The 17,436-nt window shown below is 36.2% G+C and overlaps 1 pseudogene; it reads left to right on the top strand.

The window, feature by feature from the left end:
- Positions 1-319: 319 nt before the first annotated feature.
- Positions 320-9,406, top strand: LOC143578189 (MLO-like protein 6; annotated as a pseudogene).
- Positions 9,407-17,436: the final 8,030 nt, after the last annotated feature.

The following is a 17,436-nucleotide window of genomic DNA, read 5'->3' as shown; positions in this document are numbered from 1 at the left end:
TCCAATTAATGTCCACCCGGTCCACAATCCGTTTACACTGTTTACTCAACACACCGATGAGAGTATACGATAAGTTGTTCTCTTCACCTGATAAGGAAGCCGGTTGAACCACCTTGCCAAATCTGCTTCCAATTGATTTATTTTTGCAACATAACTTCTAAATTATTATAAACAAATGATGTTCTAGTAAGTGCATTAATTCTTATGTGTATGTACGTCTGTTCTACACAGCATTTTAAATGCGCCGTTCTTATAATAAATAATTTATTTTTATAAATATATTGTTTTTAATAAATCTAAAAAGTTTCTACATTGTAACATTCAACATTCTACATCAATCAAGAAGACCGCAGTTACTGTTATACCCTATAATTAACCCCATGAGAGTACGTCGAGACCGCCACTTCTCCTAGACTCAAGAAAATTACATAATAATATAATACCCTTTTCATACACATGAAAAAAAAAAACCTGGAATTCCAAACCTACCCCTGGAATGATCGAGTCAACAAAGTATTAAATACTATTTATGACTCCCCAAAAAGGGCTATTCGATCTTATTCACGACCCCGTATAGTATAACTAAACAAAGTAAACTCTTTGACTCATCACATTCGTCATCTTTTCCTATTTCAAAATCCTTATAAAATCCAACTTCAAACACTGTGGAAATTAATACAAATTAATATTTTGATACATGTTATAAGGTTGAAAAATACAAGAAACAATCGATGGCCGGAGGAAGTGGATCGTTGGAGCAAACGCCCACATGGGCGGTTGCCACCGTTTGTTTCGTGCTTATTGTCATCTCCATATTTATAGAACAAATCATCCATATGATCGGAAACGTATGTGTATATATGTATATGAAGTTACTAAACAAAATAAACGTATGTTTTAAATATTTTAAGTTTATTTATATAATTGGTTTGAATATTTTGCAGTGGTTTAAGAAGAAACGAAAGAAAGCTCTATATGAAGCCCTTGAAAAGATCAAAGCAGGTATTGGTGGATTAGATATATATAATCTTGATCAACTTTTTAGTTATACGAAGAATCATGTTTTTGGATGTTCATATGTTGTGTTGTTTTGTTTTTGTAGAGCTAATGTTGTTAGGGTTCATATCATTGCTTTTAACGGCTGGGACGGCACCGATAACAAAGATATGCATCACGGAGGGTGCCGCAGCAGGTTGGCACCCGTGCAGCCCGGAAGAAGATAGAGCGGCCAATAATGGTGGTGAGAGTCGGCGGAGGCTGCTCACTTGGTCAAAGATGGGTGATAGCGCAAGACGGATCTTGGCCGGTAGTACTGGCGATGGAAAGTGTGCAAAGGAGGTATGTTCCTAAAGGTTATGGGTTTGAGTCCCGTGGAGTATAATATAGGTTGGCTAAAGTATTTTTCTCACCTAAACTTTAATAGATGAAAGCATCAAATTGAATAGGCTTTCTTCTTTGTGTTTTCCTATGAATAATAATTGTAGCATGATGAGTTAAAAATTAGTGTAACAAGTAAAAAGAGTGGGTACTCTAGCATATCTCAAAACATATTAACCATGATAAACTTTTTCACTTTATACATTTTAGTAAAGGTATAACTGTATATTATGTTTTACAGGGAAAAGTATCATTCATGTCCTATGATGGGTTCATCAACTTCACATATTCATCTTTGCTCTCGCACTATTTCATGTCATTTGTAGTGTCGTTACCATGGCTTTAGGACAAGCGAAGGTAAATTCACGTTAGCCAGACTTTATATGCGTTTACTTACATCAAAAACAAATATTTAACGAAATTTTACTTGCGTATAGATTAGAAAATGGAAGCATTGGGAGAAAGAGACTAGAACAATAGAGTATCAATTCTCTCACGGTATGTATTTAGTTCCTACACAACTATTTACATTCCGATTATTCATGTTCTAGTCGTGGACAACACCTAGTATCATATTTAATGATTTTAAATGTTTCCATACACTTATAGATCCAGAGAGGTTTAGATTTGCCAGAGACACATCATTCGGAAGACGACACATGAACTTTTGGAGCAAATCTCCCATTCTACTATGGATTGTAAGTTACTCTTCAAAAGCCGGTTTTGAACCCTAATTCATATGGGTCATGTTTGTGTGTATACGTATAGAGTCGTTCAATATAAAACCAAATTTATAAAGATCATAAAACATGTACGATAATATAATGGGAAAGCGGAAGATAAAGCTAAAGTCGACTTCGTTAACGATAGGCTATCTTCATAGACATCTATAACAAGTAATTGTCAATTTTCTGTCATTAATAGTTTGTGAAAGTCATAGCGTATCAATGGCTACAGTATCAACAATAATGAGGTAGTTGAGTAGCGGGATTTCGGGTTGTAGTAAAAGAGACACGAGTACAATATTCACAAGCTTGAAAAAATAACTTTATTTGGACCATATTAGGCGTGTCTATGATGGAGATATTTGTGATGTTGAACTATGAAAATATATTTTAATGTATTATATAGAATGGCACCGACTTATTGAACATTTCAAAAAACATAACCACTAGAAAGTCCATGCGTGTGATTTGTTAATATAAACTTAATTGATTTGTACGTCACTCATAAAATATAAAGCATATATGAAGTAAATATAACGGTTAAAATAAAATAAATAAAATTGTTTTCAACGAATTTGTGCATGATTCTTTATCATATTTAATTGGTCGTTAACACTCGATCGTGCATGGCCCAACATTTGACGTATAATGATTTTCTTTGAAGGCATTTGACGTACGTATAATGATAACGCACATGATCCAATTGCTATTCAATTAATAAGTGTTTATTTGTTATTCCATTATTCTTTTATTAATAAATTATCACAACTTACCATAATATTTAAATATCTGAGTCAAAGTAAAAAGTTTGTACACATTAACTGGTAATTAAATATATAAAATAATTTTCTTTTATTTTTATTCCTTTTTAGATTGGGCCCACTTATGCTTGATTTAAAAGACTATATATTAAAAAATTGGGCCTAGCTAATATTTGTAAGATTTACTCGATCCAATTAGTGGTGCACAAATCGGGTATTTTCAAAAAACGCAGGATCTGTTCTGGTTATGGCTAACAAAAGTCAATAATCGGGTCAGGTAGGAACCGATTCCGAGTATGATCAGATATTAGATCAGGTTTTGGATGGGTCGGGCCTTGGGTTTGACCTAGTAAAGATGGAACCGGTTCCTGCTGGTGTAGGACGGGTTGGTTTTGGATACGATTTTTCTGTGGAACCGAAACATGCTTCGTACCCGCGGGGCAAGCTTGCCCTCCCCCAAGGTCGACCCTGTAATTTATTATACCAATTTCTTTTAATAAGAAACGCCTTAATACTATTGAGCTACGTACAAGACTATGTTGATATCATTTAAATATACTATTGAGCTATGTATATGCTATTTCAGGTTTGTTTTTTAAGACAATTTGTTCGGTCGGTCCCTAAAGTTGATTATCTCACCCTGAGACACGGATTCATAATAGTATATGATCTAGTTTTCTATTTTTTTACAAGTATTTTAGTAGAAAATTAAATATGTTATACACGTGGTTAGAACACATTAAAAATACTATCTTCAGAATTCAAAAATGAACTCATCTTGCTACGCTTTGGTACATGTTGTTTACAGGCACATCTAGGACCGCAAAACCAGTCGACATTCAACTTTCAAAAATACATCAACAGATCACTCGAAAAAGATTTCAAGACCGTTGTGGGCATAAGGTAATATTTGTCTACTTTTTTATGAATATTAAAGTTGATTATGAATATTATTTATACAAACTTTGTGTTAACAGCCCGCCGGTATGGTTATTTGCCATTGCTTTCCTGCTTTTAAATACCCACGGTGAGTTTTATTTCGTAACTTTCATTATGTTTTGTAGGGAAATGATCCAATACAATAATACATTAACATACAATAGGCACGCGAATCCATTTTTTCACGAAATCAATCCATGAAATCACATCCAAACATCTCGGAATCGTCAATACATATCCAATTAATTATTGGTTCACCGAAAAAAACAGCTTTGGATTGTTAATCGATCAATTTTTCACTTTTTTTCACGAAAACCGTTTTTGAGTGTTTTAGGTTTTTGGCTGAGCGTTTTAGGGTTTGGTTGAGCGTTTAGTACTTTCGCCTTTGTTTTTTACCTTTAAGCGTCTCGCGTACCTATTGTATGTTATGGCATTAGCGTACAGTATCTTTACTCATGTTTTGTATAGTGGAATTTATGGCAATTTAAACTAACCAATTTGGTTACTTGGTATCATCGAAAACTTTTTTTTTTTAATTTCTCGTGCTTTAAATCAAGATATTTGAACAAATTTAAGTATATAAGACCACCACCAACGTGTATGAGACGTATTAGTTATAACACATTAAGTTCTTTCACATAATATTATTTCTTTTTCAAACACGACTGACTAATTCAAAATCTTTGTTTGTTTCTATTGACAGGATGGTATTCATATCTGTGGCTACCATTCATATCGTGAATGGTAACGTGGATCGGCTCACTAGTAGACGATCAACTTTCCTCGGGTATGAGTGTGCTATATCACCGATGGTTCTCCGGGGTATGAATTCTTCCACCTACAAAATGAGCAGCACCGTGAACTTACCCCTCAGAAAGGGACAGAGGGGTCCTCTTTGGGGTAACCCTCCGGTGTGAGAATAAGAGATTGTAGGAGAATAATAATAATAATCTGAGAGTGAGTAAGGATTTAGAGTGTATTTTCTTGCTTGCCTCCCCTTGTGGAGGTGGTGTGGTATTTATAGTGTTAGGGTTTCCAATGATTGGGCTCAGATCCCATTAGGGCCTTTTTGGCCTCCTCCTATTGCTTCGCGCCACGTGTCCTTAGGACACCTGGTGCTCTTTCATTGATTATTCTCTGACCAAGGTATTTCACCTGACCCATGTGCAATCACGTGGTAGCACATGGGTTTTGCTGAGTTGTCCACCTTTCATTGGCAGCTGTCAACATCAGCATATTCTTTATTCCTTAAAGGATAACTTCTGGAAGGTTGTCTGATGAGCACAATCAGGGTTGTCCTTATCCTGATTTGGATAAGGACGAGGTTGATTATGCTCAGTGAATTTTGAATGCTTCACCAAGATGGCTGGCCTATATGGTGTGGTTACGTCCACTTGCCCTCTCGCTGGTGGGTTGTACGGTGTGTACAGATCCATATCGGCTTTGGCTCCAGGCGCTATGCTCTTGTGAGCGCGGAGCTGTGAGCCTCCTGCATGAGTTTCTCGCGTCTTCCTCATGCTGTGCACTTCTTCATCACTAAAATCAGCGTGTTCGGTGTGAACAGAGTGACTATCTTCCGGCGCGCGCGCCCTTTTTGTTTTTCCCTGAATGGTTTGCTTATCAAATGCGAGCCTTTGTGTTAAGTCGGCTAACTTTTTGTGTTTGACCAGCTCATTGTATTTGTCCATTAAACGCCGTTGTTCGTTTATGAGCCATTCTTTAGGGTCATTGGGTTCAACTTCTGGACCCATTGGTCCTTTTTGTTTTGCACCAGTCAGATTTTGGAACGTGAGATCGTCTGGAGGAGTTTCAGTCTGGCTATGAGGAGTTGTGATGAAGGGATGGTTACTGGTGGTGCGCGCAGAATCACGCGGCGCCCTCAGAAACTGCTGTCCCTCATTAACATCCTCAAGCTCATTATCCTCCAGAACTTGATCGCTGTTTCGAACACCGGAAACCATGGTGAAGATTTTTATAGAGAACTGATGAGATAGTGGTTTTGTTGCCGTTGTAACAGGTGATGGCGCCAATGAAGAAACGTGGATCGGCTCACTGGTAGACGATCAACTTTCCTCGGGTATGAGTGTGCTATATCACCGATGGTTCTCCGGGGTATGAATTCTTCCACCTACAAAATGAGCAGCACCGTGAACTTACCCCTCAGAAAGGGACAGAGGGGTCCTCTTTGGTGTAACCCTCCGGTGTGAGAATAAGAGATTGTAGGAGAATAATAATAATAATCTGAGAGTGAGTAAGGATTTAGAGTGTATTTTCTTGCTTGCCTCCCCTTGTGGAGGTGGTGTGGTATTTATAGTGTTAGGGTTTCCAATGATTGGGCTCAGATCCCATTAGGGCCTTTTTGGCCTCTTCCTATTGCTTCGCGCCACGTGTCCTTAGGACACTTGGTGCTCTTTCATTGATTATTCTCTGACCAAGGTATTTCACCTGACCCATGTGCAATCACGTGGTAGCACATGGGTTTTGCTGAGTTTTCCACCTTTCATTGGCAGCTGTCAACATCAGCATATTCTTTATTCCTTAAAGGATACCTTCTGAAAGGTTGTCTGATGAGCACAATCAGGGTTGTCCTTATCCTGATTTGGATAAGGACGAGGTTGATTATGTGCATGTGTGATATGCGCCTATCCTGGGGATGCGCGAAGTCTTCTCTTTATTCTCACGCGCAGATGTTTCATGCGCAGATGTGATATGCGCAAGCATATGTAATATGCGTGAGCATATGTGATATGCGCCACGAGCAGATGCGCCACGCGCAGATGTGATATGCGTGAGCATATATGATGCGTGAGCATGTGATATGCGCCACGCGCAGATGTGATATGCGTGAGCATATATGGTGCGTGAGCATATGTGATACGCGTGAGCATATGTGATGCGTTAGCATATGTGATATGCGTGAGCACATGTGATATGCGCCATGCGCATAGGCTTTGGCTTTGTGCCTTCATGACATCCTGATTTCAAGCCTCTTGTCTATATCTTGTGGGTTGACCCGCCCCGCTCGATGTTCAGACGGGTGCATACCTCTTCATATCGTTGGTTGTAAGTACATATCCTTTTGACTTTGAGAAAATGCCAAAACATTGATACATTAATGTTCGTTTAACCAAAAAGCTTTCAAAATGTCCAACCAAAAACTTTCACATCTAACGGTTTAAATAGGCATGTGACATTCACACACCTCTTGGATTTTTAAAAATTAGTTTTCGCTTCTATGGCTCACATAGGCCTCTATGGGTTGTGTCAGCTTGTCTCGCATGGCCTGATACGAGTAGTATACGTTTTTACGAACCGTATAGACCCTTATCGGATTTTATATACGCTTTTTTTGTTTAATTAATTTAAAGTTGTAAATAATAGATAACATCCAAAATGGTTATAAATTAAAAACACTTATAATTACATGAGCGTTTGATTAATGGCGTTAAAAAATATAGTCGTTTGATGATGAAAAGGTTGGTTAAAAGCGCAAGTGCTTTGATTACGGAGAGGATGGTTAAAAAGAAGTCGATTGATGATGGTGTCAAATGACGTTGACAAAAACCTACACGAATCGTATAGCGTGTATACGAGTGAAGGTGAATAATTTGATAACATTTGAACAAGAATGAGATATTATGGCCTATAAGAGGCGTATATGCTTGTACGAGACTTATAGTTCATCTACGAAGAGTTATACGAGTAGTATAAGGCCTATACTAGACATCAGTGCCTATACGAGTAGTTTAGACAACAAAAAATTAACTGTCTTCTTGTTCCCTTCGTACAGTTGCCAGTCATGTGTGGTTTATACGACTCATAGGCCGTACATATACCAAGAGGGTGGTGTATGAAGATCACCTCCCTTTAAATACTATATGTAGGCGACATTTTTTTAACCAATTATTTCCGTTGGATCTCACTATATACTGTTGGATCTCACTTTAATATTGCCGGATCTAACTAATTTAAATACTGTCAGATCTTACAGTAAATAATGTCTGGTCTCACTAAATGTTGGCAATGAAAAGATATCAACGACGTCACATAAATTAATACCGTCGGATATCACAATAAGTATCGTCGACTCACAATATACACCATCAAATCTCCCAATAAATAACGTTGTCTTACAACAAATACCATCGGATCGATGGTTTCTGTGACACATGGCATGATATAATTTGTTAAAAAAACCATCGTCTAACAATACTAACATGACGGGTCGACTGTTTTAAGATTGACATTTTAGAAACTTTTAAGATGAACAATCTCTTCACTTTGTTCGGTAAAGTGGATATTTTAAGGATTTTGCCTTTTTTTCATAAACTTGATACACATTAAGGTAATTATATTTTATTTATTTATTTAATTTATATAAGACTACAATGTACAGGCAGTTTTACTGATCGGGACAAAACTACAAGTGATAATTACGAAAATGGGGTTAAGTATTCAAGGGAGAGGAGAGGTAGTACAGGGCGTACCAGTGGTTCAGCCCGGTGACGATCTTTTCTGGTTCAATCGCCCTCGTCTCATCCTCTATCTCATCAACTTCATTCTCTTTCAGGTGAACGTGTGCACCATGCATTACAAGTTAACTGTACCGTATACGACATAATAGAATATAGGAGTAGGATAGTTTGTCGTTTAAAAAATATGCTGATTTATTTATTTTTGTGTATGCTGCAGAATGCTTTTCAGTTGGCTTTCTTTGCATGGACTTTGGTAAGATATGATATAGAAAACACTTGTAACATTTTAATAAAGATTTATTTATATATTTTTGTGTTTTTATATTAAAATTTATTTTGATGTAAAACAGTATGAGTTTGGATCGGAATCTTGTTTTCATGAGCACACAGAAGATATTGTCATCAGGGTCACAATGGGGTGAGTTTACAATTTTATTTGATAAAAATACACCTTTTAATTATTTTAATTTAATGACTTGTTGAAATTAATAATTTGGTTTATCATTTGCTAGGGTTCTTGTTCAAATCCTATGCAGTTATGTCACTCTTCCTCTTTATGCTCTAGTCACACAAATGGGATCGACTATGAAGCCAACGGTTTTCAATGATAGAATCGTGACCGTGATAAGGTCATGGCACCAAACCGCAAAGAAACAAATCAAAACAAACAGAAAGTCGGGTCAGGTGTCACCTATGTCTAGCAGGCCCGGGACACCAACCCATGGCATGTCACCGGTCCACCTATTACGTAACTACCGAAACGATATTGATAGTTTGCAAACATCTCCTAGAAGGTCTAACTTTGATACTGATAACTGGGACACTGATGGCTCACCCTCACCATCTTATCACCGACGTCGTGACACTGAATTGGTCCCGATACATTACCAGATGGAACCGGGGTCCGTGGACCAGAATGATGAGATCAATAATCCTGATTCGTCGCTTGCGATTGTTGCAGTTCCTGAGGCCAATGCTAACCAACAACATGACGTGACAGTACATGTTCCTAAAGAGTTTTCATTTGACAAAAGAACAAGTGTGTGATAAAAGTGTTGTAAGTGAAGGAGAACTTGTTAGTTGTTACCACTGATTTAGTTTCTTTGTTCATTTGCATGGATGGACCTTGAAGAAAGATATTGTAAGAATATTAACATTTTTTTAAAAAGTTTCTAATTAAATTATATGATAACTTGTAAAATGTGTTCTTTATGGAATGAACATGATGCAAAGAGAACATATATACACAGTTGATGAAACGATTATCAGTTAACGGATCTGTCTTTCTAGGATCCGAATCATGAAGAAAACTCGTTAGAAGGATTTGTCCTTTCGACACTCAAATCAGTAACACATAACATACTCTATATAAACAGTGGGCCGAATCTCACCCGACACATACTCTACACAAACAACCAACATAATATGCTCTATACAAATAAGTAACATAAAACAGTTTATTATTATATGTTGCCTATGTCTAGCCATTTATCCTTGTACTCAATCACATACAAAGATAGTTTGTAGTTTATCTATATTGGGTCTTGGGAGGGCATATAAATAAAGTTTTTTTTATACACTCCTCAGACCCTATTATAATTTTGCTAATGGTAAGATTTACTGAGTACGATAATAATGATGATTTACTCGCATATGGGAGTTGGGGCATGTGCATACACATTAAATAAGAGAATGTATTCCAAGTGTTAAAACATCGGGTCTTGTGGACATACATGTAAAAGTACTTTATTTTAAGATGTAAAAATTTGATATAGTTTATTTGTAAGATATGAAAATATAGTGTAGTTAATTTGTAACATGTGGAAATATATTGTATTTTAATTTTAAGATGTAAAAATATAATGTATTCTAACCCTCTTTTAAAATTTCATTCTGACCCAAACTCATTATAATTCATCATTCAAATCCAACTCATTCATATTATCACCTCTAAAGATAACTATATAACCCATTACGGGTTTGTGTATTCAAAATAACACATCAACACTGTTGGGATAAAAATGAGTTAAACTTTAATTCAAAGTAATATAATGATCCCTTGTTTAGATGGAGAAGACGAGAGAAAAGGAGGAGACGAATTTCTCAACAATAGAGAATTTCTCAATATTAATATTCTATTGTTAAGAAATTTGTCGTAGCAAACATTACAAACTCCAACGTAATTAGGACTGTACACGAGCCACGCCGAACTGACGGAAAGCTTGCTTGTTGTTTGGCTTGTTTACAACTGAACCGAACCAAATAAAACGACTGAAACTTGAACTTAACGAAAATCTAAACGAGCCAAAATCGAATCGAGATATAATGAACATGTGTAAACAAAGTTCATGCTTGAAGCGAACAAATAAAATTATAAAATTTACGGAATTGGGAAAATTTTAAATGGTTTAAAAAATTGTATACTTATATTAATGTATGTTGTCTATATATTTATATATTTGTTCATATATAGTTATATATAAAATAAATTAAAAATATTCGAGTCGAACCAAACCGAGCAGACCTTTGCTCGTTGCTTGGCTCGTTTACAAACCGAACCGAGCAGAGCGGCTCGTTTAAAATCGAGCGAGCATTTTCGAGCAATTTCCGAGCGAGCAACGAACGGTTTGGACAGCCCTAAACATAATTAATAGAAGCAAAAGAACCATAACACTAATGATTAGAAGTTTAGAACCGTGACATCTGATTAGTAGCCCAAGCTCCTTGAGTATAATCTTGGCCCAAATTCTAATTTATAACTTTTCTAGAAAGGGGCATATTATTGGGGCCCTATGACACTGCTTCACCCCTTAACATTAGTGGGCTGACCATGATCCTTCTTTAACTAACAAATCTTTTTTTTAATGTCCCTTTAACTAACTAACTAACAATATTTTTAAACCAAAATGTTAAATGCTAAAAATAATTGTGAAAATCATCAAATTTCCATGTAGACAGATGATAAGCTTGATTTTAAGGCGGTCACTTTTACCTACAACCCGATTTAAGAAAACACGTACTTAAACCCCAACTAACCCGACCTAAATTATTTGGACCCGAGAAAAGACTAACTCGAACCTAAACCGATGTAATTCAGGTTGGTTCTTGGGTCTGATTTATGGGTTTCGTGTCAACCCCGAAAAACCCGAAAAAACTTTTAGTTTTAAAAACCAAATATATTTTTAGGCATAATAGATATAATAGGCAAAACTTTAGCCACTAACGTTTTCAGAATGTGTCCAAAATCAAATGCTCTCATTCCACCTATTATGATTCGATTGTTTTTGTTTATAACGCCATGGTTGTGGTGCGCGCATATAATGTATATATGTGTGCGCCTTCGTGTGGACAAAAGTGAAATTGCACTAATTTTGATGTTATTTTACTATTTTCGTGAAAATGGCGTTAAACGTGACGAAAGGTTAATCAGACATCATGTGGTGGCGTTGATGGCCGAAAGACAAATATACATGCACCAATCGGCAGGTGTCCCAATGGTTGTGTGTTATGTGCCTTATGTCCAAGGCTTGATGCAAAACTACTATAGAGCCGGGGGTCTCACTGGAAGCAGTCTCTCTATTCTTACGGGGTAAAGGTAAGGTTGTCTACATCTTACCCTCCTCAGACCCTACCATAACTTTGCTATTTGTGAGATATACTGAGTACGATGATGATGATTATGTTTCTGTTTTTGGCTAATAAAAACCGTAATCGAACAACCAAATCATGCTTGATTGATGATGATTATGGGTAAAGTTTGTTAAATTTTACTTTTTTTATGAATTGTTTTGTGGGGCTATGCTTGTTTATTATTTGGTTATTCACGCTACGAGCATAGAATAACTTGTTGATTTAATTTTAGCACTGTAGTTTATAGTTTATAAAAAATTATTTTTTTAATGTTTTTAAAGATACCTGAAACCCGATTGACCTAACCCGAAAAAACCCAAACCCGAATGACCCGAACATGAAAAACCCGTGAAAGATTTGGGTTGGTTTCGGGTCAAAATTTAAAACTTTGAAACCCGAACAATCAGACCCGAAAAACCTGAAACCCGAAAAACACTCCTACTTGATTTAGTAGGAGGAAGGGTGTACATTAAGCAAAAGTATCATAATTATATAATGGCGGTCCTTGAAAATCGTTAAAGCATTTTGCGCTGAAGACGAGAAAAAATTTGGCCTTAAGTAAAAAAAGTGTTTTTTTATTTGATTTAAACAATTAAAATTTCAAATTTGGGTATATGTTGCAGGCATAATTAGACGAAAATAGGACTGCAAAGTTTGTGAAAAATTCTTTTAAACAACAAAAAAAAAGTCTCAATCTACTAGTGTTGTAATTAAGGGTATAGGTTGTAGGGGTGTTTACAGTATGCTTTTCACGGTTTTTAGGTCAAACCGTAAACCAAACCGTTAGTAACGCTTTCTTACTTTTAAACCAAAACCAAACCGTTGAACTCCTAAACTGAACCGTTCCGGTTTGGTGTCAAGGTTTGGGCTTGTACATGTAAGGTTTGGATGGGCAAACACAATACGAGTAAGCCATCGGCGTTAAAAACATGATGAGTAGTGCTTCATGGAATTATACAAACTAGTGCTCAATCACTTTGCACAACATTTTACGAATGTAGAGTTTGTGGAGGCCGTGATTATATTGACATGGTTAAACACACAGTTTTGAAAATCGGAACTTAGATACAAATAATCAACGATAGTATATTAAGGAATTAGGAAACAAATTTGTCACGTAGGTTTGCATATCTAAACGCGGATAAAAATAATGTCACGATAATATATTCGAAAATTAGGTTTGTTAAAATGTGAGAGCAAAGTTAAAAAAAAAAAATCCTACAATCAAAAGATAAATCGTGTAGAACATTACCTAGTAATGTTTACATTTCAGAATTTAGTTTGGTAATAAAAAAAAAATTAGAATTATAGAAAAGAAAGTTGAAACCTAAATCTAAATTTATGTCGTTTCACATTCCAAAAATACTGCAGACAATTATAACATAAGATAAATATGGGATGTCGGAGCCACATAATTTAACATGTTCAACTATGCTATTTAGGTATATTTATGGGCTTAAAACACATACATCCTTTTAATTCATTTGGCTGAATCGTTCTGTTCAAAGTATGTCTTTGGTACGGACGCCCAAGTTCGAGCCTTGCTTCTGTCATATTGTTTGTTATCAAATTTTATAATGTAGTTCAACAACAAGTTACAAGAGCTAGCATCAAACAAAAACAAGACTCCAACCAAGTCGTACACTCCTTGAAGGTCTCATATTTGTTACATTCAAATCTTACCCATAGTTCTTACAGAGTAGCACGGAGCAACGAACCAGATTAAAACTAGTATAAGATAAAAATTGAAATTTGGTGCCGCAACATATCTATTGATCCACGTAGTGGCACCGGCCTGCTTTGATTGGTGGATTCAATTTTTGGTTTTTCTTAAACAATTTCTTTATTTGAAACATTTTATGTTTTACTTTAGTGTCGACACCGTCGATTCCAGTCGAATTTGCGTCAGTCCGTGTTTGCAAAGCGTGGGTTTTTTTGCCATGCTAATTTTTTGTTCGTAAATTTAGGCCAAACTCGCGTCATTTTGCAGCTCCAACGCACAGTTATTATTATTATTATTATTATTATTATTATTATTTTGCTTTGGTTTTTGTTGTTTTAAAATGTTAATTCGTATTTGGGCGTGGATGTTTTTTTTGCTTTACTTCCGGTGTACCGACAAAATCCGCGCTTGTTCGTCACGACAACACTTGGTTTTTTAACGATTTACTGCCGATACCATCGAGTCCGGTCAAATTCACATCGGTTCGCTGCTGCAACGTCATGTTGATATTTTTTTTTCTTCGTCAATTTCAATCGTTCGCTGTGTTTTGTATTTTAATAAGTTCACTTTTATATTTGGGTGTGGACAAATTAGTTTTTTCCTTTCGATGCCGTAACCTGATACCGGTTGAGCTTGAGTTGGTTCGCCACCACAACATGTAGTTTAAATTTGTTAAATTTGGGGGGTTAACAAACTTATTTTTTGGCTTATTTCCAGTGTCGTAAACTAGGGATGAGCACGGTACCGTACCGGTACCGAAAATACCGATCCCGAAAATCGGATATTCTTGGTACCGGTACGGTTCCGGGATAGTACCGGGACGGTACCGAGGGTAAAAAATCGAAAAATACCGGTACCGTACCGTACTGTACCGGTACCGGTACCGTACCGATCCCGAAACTTAAAACTTTGGTACCGATTCGGTACCGACGGTACCAAATCGGTACCGATTTCGGTATCGGTACCGGTACCAATCGATACCGGTACCGATTATGCTCATCCCTATCGTAAACCCACATTGACCGAATTTACGTCGAGTTGCAGTCGCACCGCTCTAGTTGATAGGCTTTCGTTTGCGGCTCCAATGAATGCCAACAACACACAGTCTTTTATATGTGTTGTAAGGGTATTAAAAGATGAGATATTTTACCAAAAGTATGTTGTATATATGTCATCCATGGGTGTTGGTTGGGCACTGAGCTTAATTGTATATATATAGAATCAGATTCTGCTAGTGCTCACAGTTGAACATTGGCTGGGAACTAGTTGGGTTAAAATTCTCGGGTTAACAAGTTTGGGTTTAATACTTGAGTTATTAATATGTAATACTTAGCATTGCAAATGTTCTCTGTGTAAACGTGACACATGTAAAAGTCTATATATACTTTAAACTATAACCTTTTGGAGTTTTCTTAAAGTATGCGAGCGAAATTATATTTGGCACAAAATAAAAATGGACCTAACAAGCATTTTAATCAAAGTTAAATATGTATTGGGTGTTACACTTACAAATTAACGATATGAAAGAAAATTGACAACTATGCATCATAACCTTTATTTGAAATGACAAACTTGACCCTCTTAGCACTAATTAACTTTTATATGTCATCAATACTTTCCGCCAGAACTCTTCATCAACCATTAACCAGGGCATTCAAAATTGGATTTCAGCAAATTTGAATATCCAAATTCTGGATATTCAAAAATTTCGGATAGTTCATTTCGGTATACTTAACCGTATCCGAAATTTCGATTACACAACAGATATTCAAATTCTGAAAGTATAATTATAAACACTAAATAACTAAATATTAGTATTAAATAGTTAAATTTAAATATTAAATATTGAGGCTGTGAAATAAATAGGGGTTTCGGATTTTAAAACGCAAAAGTACGTATATAAGTTGTAGGTAGATAAATATATATTTTGGGTTTGGAATTACATATTAAGATTTTTTGTACAACCATACTATTACGTTTTTAGTGTCTAGTCACCCGAATCCAACTTATATATTATTTCTACTGATTTACTTGGACCACACATAATTGACTATTGCTAAATCCATTGCTGTCAATCATCCATAGCAACTCTGAATTTTCAAATTGACTTTATAGTTTACTTAGGTGCTGTTTGTTTTTGCAGACATAAACTGTCTGTAAGCTGATTTCATCTGTTTTTATGTCTGCAGCTGAAGATGTGGTCTGAAGCTCTGTAAGCTGAAAAAATAAGACTGTTTGTTTTTATAAGTTGATACTGTCTGCATAAACTGAAAATATGTAAATTATCAAACTTATCTCACTGGATAGAAGTTATTTAACATTCAAGTTACATAAAATTATAATATTAAAAACAAGTTTAAAAAACACATAACATAAAATAAACTCAAAGCACATTGTTTTGCATTAATTGTTGTGCTATTTGATCTCGAAGTTGACTCATGAATTCACGATCCGCTGCACTTCCATGTCGAGCTTCTCCTTCTTCACCATTATCTTGTGCATCTTCATCTCCATCTTGAAAACGTACATTTGGGTGATCATATTCATCAAAAAGGTCATCGCTTAAACCCTCTTTCCGTATAAAATTGTGAAGTGCAAAACATGCAATCGTAATATTTCGTTGTGTAACCAACGAGAAAGGCGCCATTTTTTTTAATATTGGAAAACGTGCCTTTAATACCCCATAAGAACGTTCAATAACATTTCTAAGTTTTGCATGTGCGTGGTTGAACTTTTCTTTTTCGGTCAATGCACGATTTCTTCGAAAATCTCCAAGCCAGTACCTCACATTTCGATATGGTGCCATAAATCCACGAGTGTGTGCATACGCAGCATCACATAGATAATATTTATCTAAAAAAGACGATGCATGCATCAAAACTATATATGTAATATAAGAAATAAAGTTGAGATTGTAATATATATACCCGGAGGAGGTAGTGGAAATGGTGCATTAGCATTTGTTAAAGACTGTCACACCCTCAAAATCCACTAACGGAGTTTTACCGTCAGAGGGTGTGAACTGGCAGGATCGGAATCATCAGTTATAATCAAACCATAAAAACGTTTAAATGCAAAATAAGTGCGGAAGCGTAAAAACCTTAATTCAAAAGCTGCGTCACGCAGGACGACTTAAAACCAAAGATAACTGTTAAAAATAAGTTTGCAGAATAAAAGTGTTTTCATTTAATGCATGCTCCTAAACCGCGCGCCCGCCTCGGCTACCTGAGAATAACATACTAAAAGTGTCAACACAAGGTTGGTGAGTTCACAAGTTATATAAGATAAATCGTTTAGCGTTTTGCGTAACCTCGTTACGGCGTTTCAGTGTTGCGTAACCACGTTACGGCGTTTAAGTGTTGCGTAACCACGTTACGGCGTTTAAGTGTTGCGTAACCACGTTACGGCGTTTAAGTGTTGCGTAACCACGTTACGGCGTTTAAGTGTTTTGCATTACCAGATAGTGTTACGTCAAATTATATATCGATAGGTAGCTAATCTATACAACAAGTATCGCTAAGTGGTTCGAGACCGAAGCTGACTGTTTATCAAGTGCCCGTCACCAGGTCAACCCAGACCATGGTAAGTGTTAGCCAAAATTACACCCACTCAACCTCCAGTTGAGCTTAGCGTCGGGAGGGGTTTGTCAAACCCAGTAGTACTACTCAACAGTGACTCGCTATTCCAAATATTAACCGGTTCGATGTGTGGGACTTCAAATGTTACGTTTGCCGCTTAGCCTTTACAAGTGATATATAATTTATAACAAAATCTTAAATATGCGTTTATCTCAGAAAATGCGTTTA

The sequence above is a fragment of the Bidens hawaiensis genome, unplaced genomic scaffold (genome assembly GCF_021521415.1).
Source record: "Bidens hawaiensis isolate Kalapana, Puna unplaced genomic scaffold, B.hawaiensis_p1.1 tig00029060_1, whole genome shotgun sequence".
In the NCBI taxonomy this organism is placed as follows: Eukaryota; Viridiplantae; Streptophyta; class Magnoliopsida; order Asterales; family Asteraceae; genus Bidens; species Bidens hawaiensis.
The sequence above is the reverse complement of the archived record's forward strand: the minus strand, read 5'-3'. Positions and strand labels throughout refer to the sequence as shown.